This window comes from Saccostrea cucullata, unplaced genomic scaffold (genome assembly GCF_032062105.1).
Source record: "Saccostrea cucullata isolate Sc308-1 unplaced genomic scaffold, CSIRO_AGI_Scuc_v1 ctg10005, whole genome shotgun sequence".
Taxonomy (NCBI): Eukaryota; Metazoa; Mollusca; class Bivalvia; order Ostreida; family Ostreidae; genus Saccostrea; species Saccostrea cuccullata.
Window position 1 is genome coordinate 12,119 of NW_026925017.1, and position 10,397 is coordinate 22,515.

Below are 10,397 nucleotides of genomic sequence, written 5' to 3' on the forward strand. Positions count from 1 at the left end.
GAAGTTGATATTTGAAAAGTGAAAATTGTCGTAGAGCGTGACTGTTAAATTCATTTTGTTCTTTTTTAATTCCAATTTCATTTTGCATATTTTGGTATGCTTGAAAACATACACCATTATGTTTCCCTTCAAAACTTGTTATTCAAAAAAATAATTTTTTACAAATATCATTATGGTTCTTTTTTTTCTCTGCTAATGTAGTAAAATATTTCCATCAATTCATGTATTCTTTGATAATTGACTATCAGTTATGCACAAGTCTCGATAGTCCTGAAGAAATTTTAAATGAAAAGCCCGGAAGCCTGGGTATAAGTTGGATTATCACCTCAGAATTAAAAGACCCTTACAAACAATTTTGTTGCCTGCTTTTTTAACTAGGGTAAGTAGATACTGATCATGTTAGCTCTATCTTTCTAAACTTCTGAATTATCAAACACAGAAAGAAAGATGGATGTCATATTTCCCTTTCAATTTTTATCATGTTTGATCCATGGCCTGGCGTTATCTTCCACAGAATTCATAATTTTGAGATAATATAACGCCAGTTGAAAGATCGAAGTTTTCCGAAAGGTGCATGGACACAGATTTGAAGTTTATGTTTTCTGTATAATATTACGACTCATATACACTGTATTTTAATAGCATTTCACACAAAAATATATTAAAAATCTTGTTTCATCTAAAAGTTATTAAAACTTCAAATTTTTAGACGGGTTTGATTGACACATCTTTGCACTTTCACAAATTTTACTTTTATTCTTAATACTTAGGAATAGTGGCAATAGTGGCAATCTTGTTGTGTATAAATGAAAAATATTAAAACTATAATCCAGAAAAATTCAGAGTAGAAATGTTCAAAATCAAAACATACACACAGTATATTGTCAATCCTTGTAGTTGTGGTGACTTTAACAATTTAACGCCCCCGGTGAATCGTAAACGTAAAAAATAACAGAGTTCGAGCCCTGTTTACATAAACTTTGTATGTTTCACGGGTGTGATCAATTTGCTAAACTCTGTGCACAACACTAAGCGCGGAATGACAATACTTGTGAAGGGGTTTTGCTTTCTAACTTTTCATCTCTGAATATAATTATTTTTTCTGGATTAATATTATGGATTTTAATATTTTTCATTAATACACAACAAGATTGCCACTTTTCCTATAGTAAAAATTGTTAGAGTACAAGGATGTGTCAATCAAACCCATCCAAAAGGTTTTAATAACTTTAAGATGAAATAAAAATTTTAATATATTTTTGTGTGAAATGCTATTAAAATATATATGTTGTGACATTATACAGAAAATATTTACTTTAAATCTGTGTCCATGCAGCTTTAAACTGTTTAACAGTATTTTTTCTACGATACTAATTTTTGGACAATATTTTTAGTTGAAAATTTGGCATGAAATGTGCATGTCTTTAGTTATGTTTATTTCTAAAATTATGTACAGAAAAAATAAATGTATTTATTAAGTATTTATACACTTTTTATGAGCAATTAGATATACACTATAAATAGATGTTCTTGTACTTGTATATCCAAAAGTCCTCGGAAAAGTCATTGGGCGTTATAAATAAAGGGAAAGAAATATCAATCCAATTCTAGAAGAGGCATTATAGAGACATATGTAGCTTCTCGATAGTCCTCATACAAATTTCATCACAAAGACTCCGATCACAGACATGAAGATGAGGGACGACTTGGAAAACATCAGTCTGCTACCTGCTCCTCCCTGACCGGTACTATTAGTATTTGAAGTGGGATTGTTATGGTGTAGGCTTGTGGTAATAGTAGGCGGTGGGGTTCTGCTGGTTGGGCCTCCAGGTATTGCTGTAGTCGACGTCGTTGTTGTAGAAGTAGTGGTGGTCGTGCTGGACCCTTCGTTCCCTTCTGAATAAAAATATGAATTCTATAAATAAACATTGGGTGTTCATAAAATCTAACTTAACACAAGTATTTGATCAGATTGTCTCCAGATCCTACGTGGTAATTATGCTACAAAATTTATAATGGCTCCCTTCATTTTTTTCAATTTTTTCTCAAAATATTTTATCTTTTTTAAATTTCTTTAAGCATTTAGTATACAATAATGTAACAAATTGGATTTGACACTTCGACATTTAACCGTGAAATTTTATTTAGAGGCAATTTATTAAAGTGTGAAAATTTTCGTCGGATAATTTAAGACTATATATATATATATATTTCTAGGACTTGCTTTCAATCAAAGAAAGTGTATTTTTTCAGCAAACAAAATAATCGGTCTTGTAGGAGACCATATCACTTTTTAAAAAAGGAATGGGGTTCGGGTAACTAAAATTTTTTGGATAAGCAAAATGTTAAAAAAAATATTTAAAATTATAATATGGAGATTTTGAAAAATAATCATTCAAGCCCAAAAGACCATTGAATCAATTTACAGTTGGAGCAGACCATATATGGATGTCTTAAAATACGAGGAGAGAATTCAGGTGTCAGGAAGGATAATGCATCCCTTGTCGAATCAACAGGGAGAAATGCAGGTGATAAGAGTATCTTGTGACATAAATTAGAGAAGTTTACGATAAAAAGCAATCACTCACTTTTTTCACAAACAAATTAATGTTAGAATAACATGTAAAAGAATGTCATCAGCTGTTTAAGTGGACAGCCGTTAACGTTAACATGCTAACTAATTCATATTGTGTTAAAAAAAAAACCTCAATATTGATACATTGTCATAAAACAACAAAATTTTCTATACATTTTAAATATTGTACCTAGAAAGCATGTTACTATAACCACGAGAACAAGGAGCATTCCACTTTTGCACGAATTCATCTGAAAAGATATTTCATTTTTATGAAAAATGATTTCATAAAACATGTAATGGTATAAAAGAGTCGTGAAATATATGGAGATAACGAAGAGTTTCCAAGCTTAAAATCCATAAAACAATACAAAAAAGGAGCAGAGCAAACAAGGACATCTAAAACACCGGAGGTGAAATCGGGTGCCATGGAGGAGTGAGCATCCCCTGCTGACGGGTCACACCCGCCGTGTGCTCCTTGTCATGATTGTGAAATAACGGGAAATCCGTCGTCAATTAAGGTAGTACCAAACACCTGTGTATTCTATTTTGACTGATTTCATGGAGAAAAAAGAATGATATAAACTGTATTGACAGCAATGAATGATCCCCGAAAGAAAAATAAGTTTTGGCATGTTTTTGTCATATTTTGTGAAAAAATCAGAGAATCCTATACATTGTTCACTTGGTAGCTCACATTGTACAAAGTGTTTACGCTATTTAAATGCAATAAACAATCATGTTACAGTCTTTTATTAAATGCAGTGTAACTTTTGTTCCATAAATAATAGAGAGCTGATATTTTGAAACATATATATAAGGAGTCTCCATTTATTTTGTACTATAAATTCAATGTCATACCAAGAGGTCAAAGGTCAAATATTGTGACGTCATCTACTGAATCGTTAAGTTTTTTTGCCATTGAAAATTTTTTAATCGCCAAAATATTTAAAACCACTGGTTTAATTTTCTTTACACATTTTATTCTTTGACCCATTTGAATCATTTTATTAATTTTTTGTAAAAATTGAAATATACATTTTTTCGTAAGAAAAGTTAAAGTGTAGGATATTTTCAGGTGAATTGTCATTTCCGACGCTATGTATGTTTTATTTTCAGGTAATATTTTACTGAAATTTTCCAGTATCAATGTAACTTACTGCGTTTACGTAACAAAATGTTATCTTTATAAGCAGTATTGCGCAAATTTGCAATAGATCAATTGATAATTTTAAAATAAGGCTTATTCTCTAGTCCCATTTCATATTTCACAATATTCTTACGGAGGTCTGACAGGCCATATTTCAAACTATGTGGGCAAAAATGTGTGGTTGACATTCTTTCATATTATTTGTAAAGAGAGATTTTGTATTCTAGAACAAAATATCAAAGTTTCAGAAAAATTGAATTTGAGGGAAAATTTGACCTATCTATTAGGTCCTGCCTTAAGTGTATAAATAATGAATTAACAATTAGTATGAAAAACGTCAGCATTTATCTCGCTGATAAATTGTATTTTATGACAAGGTCATTGTATCGACAATAAAACCTACGAAATGATGACTTTAAACGAGACTTTTCAATTCTCCTTTCATCAACTTGTTTGTAAATAATTTATCTCGTTTTAGAAATTGTTCATACGTAGAGCATGCTCTTGTGAATCGAATCAATTGAGAGATATAAACACCGTATGCTGGCGATGAAGGTATATTGCTGCATAAGTAAGGGAAGCTGATGATTGTAAAGTTAAATTCATCACGTTTATCGTAGAGCTTGGTTGTTAGATTACCATTTACGTCTTTTTCAAGTAAAATATCCAGATATGAAACAGATGTGTCAGACTCTGTGGTATTTTTTATTTCAAGCTCACCAGTATATATCGTATCGAATAAGAATGGAAATTACCAATGTCAATTGACAATACGTCGTGATATGTCTAAATGTAGAGTTGAAGGCCACAGCAAGTGTTTTCTTATATATTGAGAAGTGTATCAAAATAAGGACAGCAAACCAAAACATAATGATAAAAAATGTACATCATTGATTTAATCCGAGACACGTATTTTCTTTCCTTTCATCAATTGATATCCATCTTTCCTTGCATTTTCATGATTGTACCCTTTCTACCTCCATAAAAAGGAACGGCAAAATCATCATTAAATTTAAAAAAAAAAACAAGAAAAAGAATATATTTATACTTACCTTTCGCTGATTTCTTTGAATTAAAACGATGACTTGCTCCACATCTTATATATACCAACTGAGATTAAGATAGTAAATACTTTAAAAAATATTGCCAACTGACTTGTTAAGCAACCGCTACCTTTCAGAACGTGCATATAAATAAATTCAAGGTGCCGAAGGATTATGGTTTGATTTATTTTTTTCAAATTGGATTGTAAATTTATAGGATGTTTGGTTTTCTTTGGTAACCATAGAAAATATGGTTAAGTCCTAAAAGTCAAACAAGAGTAACTATCTTTTATTTTTTTTTTTTATGTTTTTACCAAGATAAATACGCAGCAATGAAAGCTAAATCTTTATCTAAATCTTGTGGAGATTAATATTGCTTAAAAGAAGACATAAACTATCTCTATATCAAAGAAAAGTAACAGTTTTTAAGCTCGCCAAAAAAGACTTAACAATACAAATGTTTGCACAAACTTTACAGGTTCGATAACTGCAGCTATTATCTTGAAGCAGCAGATCTGGACTACAGAACATTGCTGTTTTAAAGAAGTCTAAATTTAATTTTTTTTTTCTGTCTGACTATCTAACTCCTCTGCCTTTTTTCCTGTCATTCTACTTGTGATTTGGTTATATTTACTTTTCTTCGCAATATATTTGATACTGAAAATATAACATAACATATCAAGATTATGTAAAACATTGCATGTAATTCTATATTGTCTTATGAAAATAGAACTTTCTCCTTTAATGGAAATGAAATATCGAGACAACAAACAGCATTCAAGCTCATAAAATAATCCATTAAAAACAAATCAGGAACAGAGAAAACACAGATTTTTAAAACATCAGAGGTGGAATCAGGTGTCGTGGAATAGTGGGTATTACCTGCCGACAGGTCACAACGGCTTGTGCTCCTTGTCATGATCGGGAAACACAAAAATCAGTGTATAAATAAGGGCCTACCAATTAGTATGAAATCTTCATTAAGTTTTGACTAAAATGAAAAATTACATTTTATGACAAGGTTCCAGAGAACTTTATATTCTGTGTTTATATTCTTGATTCATCAATTGGTTTTTTTTTCTTCAATGTCTTGATTTGTTTTTAGTTTTGTTCATATGCAGAGCATACTTTTGTGTATCGAATTAACTGAGAGTCAACGAGTCCATATGCAGGTGATATGAATTGCTACATAAGTTAGGGAACTCGACGATTGAAAAGCTGATGTTATTACGTTTATTATAAGGCTTTGTTGCTGGGTTATGTTTTTTTTTTCGTAGAAAATATCCTTATACAAGGACTTCAGATTCTATGCCATATTTTATTTCAAGTTTACTGGGATATGGGATATATCCACTCCACAAATTAATGAATTATCTATAATTGTTAATTGATAAAACGTTGTCAATTTATCTAAATATCGAAATGAAGGCCACAGAAATTGTCTTCTTCTTTAATGCGTATAATTTTGAATAAATTCTGCTTCATATGGTACCAGTGGGAATGCTAATATATTATTAGAATATATGATGCCTAGGTTTGATATGATATTTTTCTGAGGGGAAACAATCATTTTCTTTCTTAAAAATTTTCTTTATCATATTTCAAGTTTTCCCTAACAAAATAGACTATAGTTAAATATAGCTATTGAAAAGGAAACAAAATATGAGCATTCTCGTTTAAAGTGATCATTTCGTAAGTTTTATCGTAGATAATCAAAATTTAATGACCTTGTCAGAAAATACAATTTATCATTGAGTAAAATGCTGACTGACGTTTTTCATACTAATTGTTAGGTCTTTACGAGGGCTGTTCAATAAATAATGTCCTTGGTGCTCGGAAAGAAATAAAGAACGTTTTTCAATGATTGTCTTTATTTCTCTTTAATAAATAATTATCCTCTTTTCATTAAAACACATGTCCGTTACATTTATATCCAATTTCTGACTGTTTCAGAACAATTTTTTGAGTATGGTCCTTCATATAGTGGAATATGGCAGATCCTATGATTTCCTGGACTTGTTTCTTCTTTCTGAAAGGTGCTTTTTTCAAGTTTGGGGAATGAAACAAGTCATAGGGTTAAAGATCTGGCGAATGGTGTTAGTGTGACAAAATATTAAGTATTTGTTTTTCTCCAAAACTCCGTAACTTTTCATGGCGTGTGGGTTTGAACGCTGTCATGAAGAAATATAATGTAGTGGATTCCTTATTCTGGTTCCATCCTCTCATAAGCTTATTATATATTTTTTTGCAAAAATTTGCTTTCTAGACGTTTCCAGAAATCGAACTGCCTCCCCGAATAAGAATTTGAATAACAAGACCACTAAAATCTAAGAAAATGGCATATAAAACTATTTTTGTACTTTTGCAATTCTTTGCTCTTCTCAGACCTTGGCTATTTTAGTCAAGTGCATCTTATTGTCAATTTGTTTTTAATCAAACTTTGATAACTACAATTTTAGATATTCTTACATGCTATTGTTTTCACTCATTTTTCAAAACATAGGGTGACCACTGAGTACTAAGCTTTTTTACTCTCAAATGTTTCTTTAAAATAGTGTAAACTACCCCCAAAATGATGCCCATTAATTTTGTTGTGTCTAAAAGTCAATCAAACTTCGTCAGTGATAATTTGTTGAATTTTGGCACACAGTACATTGGTTGTTGTAAGTCCCATCGTCAAGGACGGTACCCATTTTTGATGCCCTTTATATCATATTTGTTCATTGAAATCCACCTGCTCATGTGACTATAAAACAGACATTGGTTGCAGTATTCTTAACGAGTTTTACAACAGCTTTTATGAAGCGTTTAATTTCACTCTAGTTTACTGATTCTTTACCATTCATTCTTATTGCAGTGTCTCGAATAGCCCTTGTTTTCCAGCTTTTCACAATAAAACTATGTGATGAAAAGTGGTCACATCAACTGTAATCAATTCATTAAAGATTCGATCATGAAAGAAAGTCAAGCTTAATGTCATATGATTTCTATTTTGTATGTCATAGAACTCAGGACATTATTTATTGAACAGCCCTCCAATTTACACATTGAATTGTCGACGGATATTTCTGTGGTTTTCTTATCATTACAAGAAACACACGTCGGGTGTGGCCGGTCGACAGGGGATGTTCACTCCTCCATAACACCTGATCCCACCTCTGATATTATTGATTGTTTTATGGACTTTTGGACTTGAATACTGTTCGTTATCTCCATATATTCCATGCTGGTATTTTACTGCTTTCTCTTATGAACTTAAAGCATCTGTTTTTGTTGTTTTTCATATTTCATATACTAGTATTCACAGATTCAAAACATATTAATCTAACGAAAACATATATGTAGTTTTTACGTACTAGTATTTTAAAACAAGATCTAATACCCGCTTCTTTCAGAAAAGATCAATACAAACTCAATCTTTTATAAGTAGTCGTTTTTAGGCCTTAAGCTTAAATCAAGGTTAATATATTTTATTTCCATCGAATTTCTTTGATCATAGGTGTTTTAGTTTGGTTAACTTGTTCCACTCTCAGTTTCTTCAAATAAAACTTTTATAACTTTTTCCAGTTTTTATAAAATACTACATACACGATCTCAAAGTTGTCATTTAAAGAACATATTAAATTTGTCTTGCATTAAAGAATCAATATCTTCCATGTTAATTTAGTGCTTCAATCACTTCCTGTTGTTGCTGATTTATAAGTACATTTATTTACTACAAAGTTACCTGTAAAGAAATATCCTTGTGATTGTATTTAAACAGACTTTTATTTTTATTAAATCACTAACAATATCAATTGCTATAATACATGTTTTGTAAACTCTGTATTTATTTTTAGAGTTAATGAAGCAGCTCGAAGATTGTTTTACAAAGTTAGTTTTAGATAGCATACTTGGGTTTCTTCTGCTCTTTGTTTTACAGTTGCTGCTTATATGGCGAAAAAAATGTTACCACAGTATGAAAAAAAAGAATGTTTAATTGACATCTATATCATCTTGTTTTTCTTAGACGGATATTGCTACCATACAGTTAATCAATTATGGATACTAATACTATAAATGTATAAAGACTGCTTGGCGATATGGCTATATCGTTGTAACCAAAATTTGAAAACTGCCTGAATTAGCTAATTCAGTTAAAAGTTTATGAGTTCTCTTATATAAAAGGTAGGTTACATGTACTGTAATTTTTTTTTTACATTCTGTATTAAAAATCTATATTGAATGTTTTTGTGGAGCTCTCTCTCTCTCTCTCTCTCTCTCTCTCTCTTCTCCTCTGAAGTAAACAGTAGTAATGCGTGTTCATTATTTTTTTTTTAAAGGGGGGGGGATTGTGGAGATGCTATCATATATTGAGAATGAAATAAGTAAATTCAATATTTAGGCCTTTGTGGAAAGAAAAGTCCCAGAGTTTTCACTGCTTCTTATTTAATTGTGTGCATCTGAACAGAGACATATAATAGATCATGCACTTGAACTGCGTTGTTTATTATTATTGGACTAGTCCATTTATGGAATAAAACAACAGCGGGACCGGGAAAAAAATTAGAAAAATCATTTCATAGTGTTGCATATCCATATACTGATGTCTACGATATGTTGTTTTAAAGAATGATATAAAACTTGTAGACAGAATTTCTGACGCATTAGAAGGAAGTTAAAAGGACAAACTTTATTTAATTCCATGGAAGTTAGCACACCCATTGCATACAATAGAACAATCCAAGGAAAAGGCGCGAAGACAGCTTTCTAGTGACATTTGGCGCGAAAAGAGCGTTTCACCCCTTTCGTAGAATATAAATGGACTGATCCAGTAGTATAGAAATGCAGAAAAAAAGATACACGGACATGTTGAAACGGCGAATCACATGGAATAATCTGTTCCATGCAAAAAGGGTAAAGGAAGTAAATACTGCATTTTTTTGCATCAGTTGTATCATTCTTTTTTCTGAAAACTTTTTTCTTTTAAAATGCAGGTAAAGAATTCCAATGTAAATCAGCTTGCACAAAATCTAGCTCTCTAGATATGATCGCACAGTTTCGGATCTTGGAAATATCAATCCTTATACAGCCTGACGCCGTGACGTCAGGCAATAATATTGGAAGAATTTTGTTATTTAACGAATAAATAGTAAAAGGGCTTGCCATAGAAATAGGCTTGGTAGAACATTTATTGTTTCCCCACTTTTTATCTCTGGGTGTGAGGATTTTTCGGAAGTTTTGAAATCGAATCCAATTTTGATGTAATAATTCAAATTCACATCATTTATATATGTTCAAAGAGGCATAACTCTTACAGAATAAATTAAAAGAAAAACGATAAATTAAATGTAAGGGACTTTTTTTTACTCATTATAAGGGGCGGATCCAGCAATTTTTGAAGGGGGGGGGGTTCCAAGCTTGTGACCCTTTAACCCCCCCCCCCCCGACACACTCTAAAGCAAAGATTCTGTATTTCACATTCACTTATGGAAAGATCTAAGGTTGTGCATATGATAGCGTCGGAAGTAAATTTTAAGGAGGGGGGGGGGGGGAGTGGCAAAGCCAACAAAAGGTAAACCCCAATTTTCAATGCCTATATTATGTATATATTTGCAAAAAAAAAAAAGGGGGGGGGCTAAGATCCCTA

General features: G+C 31.4%; 1 long non-coding RNA gene across 1 annotated transcript; it reads right to left on the bottom strand.

Annotated features, from left to right (window-relative positions):
- Nucleotides 1-1,644: 1,644 nt before the first annotated feature.
- LOC134267835 (uncharacterized) lies at nt 1,645-4,840 on the bottom strand. Its single transcript, XR_009992236.1, has 3 exons — nt 4,778-4,840; nt 2,766-2,826; nt 1,645-1,896 (listed from the first exon to the last, which is right to left on the bottom strand). It is a non-coding gene; the product is annotated as an uncharacterized LOC134267835 (long non-coding RNA).
- Between the last annotated feature and the right edge of the window lie 5,557 nt (nt 4,841-10,397).